Source organism: Buceros rhinoceros, unplaced genomic scaffold, assembly GCF_000710305.1.
Source record: "Buceros rhinoceros silvestris isolate BGI_N320 unplaced genomic scaffold, ASM71030v1 scaffold9304, whole genome shotgun sequence".
Classification (NCBI taxonomy): Eukaryota; Metazoa; Chordata; class Aves; order Bucerotiformes; family Bucerotidae; genus Buceros; species Buceros rhinoceros.
Genome location: NW_010408770.1, coordinates 11,457 through 14,931, shown reverse-complemented (window position 1 = coordinate 14,931; position 3,475 = coordinate 11,457).

The window sequence follows — 3,475 nt, the reverse complement described above, 5'->3', positions numbered from 1 at the left end:
CTGGCCACTTCCCATGGAGAAGAGCTGGCCAGGCACAGGATGTCTGGGGTTTCATGGAGGGCAGAGGTAACCTTTCACTTTCCCACACCTGGGGTTAACCTCCATCTCGGAAGAAACCTAAGCCAAGACACATATGTACACAGTTGCACATGGTCTTTGCCATAATTGGGGCCATTGCCAGAATATGCCCAGGCTGTGGCATCTACCCCTAGCTGTGTGTTAGTTGCAGGGCAGCCTTCAGGTCCATGGCGTGGTACAGTGATTGGCGTGGTTGTACTGTTGGCACTCCTCCTCCTGTCTGCCGGGATCCTGTGGTTTGTGCTTTCCAGGTGAGTAGGAAGGCAATAGGTTTGGCAGGGCCATGGGCAACCCCATTCTCATACTCTGGACTCCTTTTTGCCTTTCTAGGCAGAGGAAGTCGTTGCCCATTGAAGCTAAGGTGGATAATTAAAAAGGTAGGAAAATGCAATTCCCTGGACTGTCATCACAGAAAGGACTGTTGTGCTGGATGAGAGATCTGGGGAGAGCAGAGATCTTCCAGGAGAGCCTAACCCTCAGGAGAAACATCTGCTTATGCTCTTCACTGCCATATCTTTCAATTTGCCCCAGTTCTGTTGTGCTGGAGATGGTCAGGACGGCTCAGCCCACAAAGTTCTGCAGGGCAGCAGAGCATGGCTCCAGGCAGTGCTCCCAGCCTGGGAGCATTGCCAGGTACAGGGGCAAGCAAAGACAGACATCCCAAAGGGCACCTCATCACTCAGCCCTTCAAGGGACCCATGGCCATGTCATACCCCCCTGGGGAGAGATCTGCTGGAAGGGGTCTCAGGAAGGGCAGGCTGAGAGACTGCTGCTCTTGCTGGGCACTGGCGTGCACTTCTGGGGTCTTGTGTTTGGGCACAGCTGGGATGAAGGGGTTGGGCTGTGGCAGGCACTGCCCTATGCTCCAGCCTGACTCAGACCCTTGTGTGTGCAGGTAGCTGTGGTGGCATGACCTCCCCATGCAGCTTAGGGCACACAGCAGCCTCTGCACTGGGTGCCCTTAGTCTCCACCGGTAAAGGTGGCCAGGCTGGAGATCAGTCACTCCAGCCCCTGCCCAGGACCATAGGAGACATTCAGAGCAGTGAGGGAGAGGAGATGACGGGGAGGATGACCCCAGCTCAGTGGTGATGGCTGCTGGGCCCCTGGCTCTCCTGTGACTGAGATCAGCCCTATTCAGCATAGCAAGAGGAAAATAGGAGGTTTGGGAGGGTTGTGAGCATTTTCTTTTCTCACCCCTAGCTTTCACTCACGGCTGTTTTAAGGCTTTTGAATGGGACTTTCTGTAGTTCATTGGTTTAGGCTTTGCTTTCATTTTTACTCTCCTAGAAGGAGGATCTGACTCACACAGGCTCAGGCTAAGGGATGGTTCATGCTCCTGCCATGTCCTGGTTCCCAACCCCTCTCCTCGCTCTGCCTGCTGGTATTCAGCTAAACCCAGGGCTCTGCTGGAACTTGGCTTGACTGGGCTGCCTTCATGATTCTGCCTGCTCTGTTTGGACAACCAATAAAGGCTCATGATTTGGAGGGGGCTGCCTGCCCCACTACAGGTCTTGCCTGGTCCCATTATTACCCTTGTGGGGTCACATTCATCTGCAGGGAGCTAACTGCGCCTTGTTGAGGGGAGGTTGCGATGGATGCAGCAGTTTGGGACAGGCTCCAAAGGAGGGAAAGGCCTGGGCCAAGAACTGGGAAAGTGAACAAAGACAGGTGTGGTTACAACGAGTCTTGTGTGTATCTTTCCATGGGATGCAATTTGACCTCGAGCCAACCACCTCATCCCATAAATATGATCAAGTGGACCCTTGGGGGTCCATACGGGGACCAGTGGTGTTTATTATCTTCATCAATGACACAGACAGTGGGATTGAGTGCACTCTCAGCAAGTTTGCAGATGACAGCAAGCTGAGTGGAGCGGTTGACACACCTGAGGGACTGGATGTCATCTAGAGGGACCTGGACAAGCTTGAGAAGTGGGTTTGTGTGAACCTTATGATGTTCAACAAGACCAAGTGCACCTGGGTCTGCTGGGGGAAGAAGGAGGTCTTTGGGGTACTTTGGGGGACTTTGGGGTACTGATGGATGAAAAACTGGACATAAGCCAGCAATGTGCACTTGCAGCCCAGAAAGCAAATCACATCCTGGCCTGCATCAAAAGAACGGTGGCCAGCAGGTCAACGGAGGTGATTTTCCTCCTCCTCTCTGCTCTCATGAGACCCTACCTGGAGAGCTGTGTTCAGATTAGGAATCCTCAGCACAAGAAAGACGTGAAGCTGTTGGAGAGGGTCCAGAGAAGGCCATGAAAATGATGGGAGGGATGAGGACAGGCTCAGAGAGCTGGAGTTTTTCACCCTGGAGAAGAGAAGGCTCTGGGAAGACCTTATTGTGGCCTTCCAATACTTAAAGAGGGCCTACAGGAAAGATGGAGACAGTATTTTTAGCAAGGCCTGTTGCTATTGGAGAAGGGGTGCTGGTTTTAAACTAAAAGAGATATTTGGACTAGATAAAAGGAAGAAATTTTTTACCATGAGGGTGGTCAGACACTGGCCCAGGTTGCCCAGAGAGGTGGTAGAAGCCCCATCCCTGGAAATGTTCAAGGTCAGGTTGGATGGGGCTCTGGGCAACCTGATCTAGTTGAAGATGTCCCTGCAGGGGGGATTGGACTAGGTGGCCTTCGAAGTTCCCTTCCAACCCAGAGCATTCTATGGTTCTATGATTCTATGGTATGACAACCTAGGTGAGCCATCTCTGAGCTCTCCCTGCTAGGCAGCATGGCTGCTTGGTGGCCATCTCCAGCAATGAAATATTTTATGAACAACATACAGGTGGATAAGCCCAGTTTGAATATTTCCCAGGCAGCACCTGGACTGCGTGCTGGGTGACTCTCCCCTTGAGCAGGGACACCTCTCAGTGTTGCGAGATACTAGTTGTTAGGCTTATGTATGTTTTAATTAGCATGAACTGCTGAGAGGTGTGAGGTTCACTCTGCTGTTTGCTCTGCTTCACCTCCTTAGCAGGAGTAGCCACATTTGCTGAAGCCTTCGGCTGCCAGCTGTCAACTGCCACTTACTACGGAACATGGGCCTACTGAGGCAGAACAGGGCCTCCAGAATCTGATGAAATAAGAAGATAAGGAGGCTCATGCTCTGGCCATGGCTGAGGGACCTGTGTGCTCTCAGCTCCTTTCCAGCCCCTGTGCTGGGTCAAACCTGGAAGAAAAGTGAAGATCAGAGGTCACCACCACCATGGCAAGCACAGAGTCTTCATTAGTGCAACACATAACAGAGCCACAGGGTCAGTCCTGGCTCTGAGGCCTCTTGCCCTCAAGCAGCAAAGGAAGAACCAGTCTCTGCAGACAGCTGCCACAACCTGGGATTGCCATGGTGGAGCCAGACAGGCTGGGGGGGGAGGCTCTCCGGTAGGGGTGCGGGACCTTGA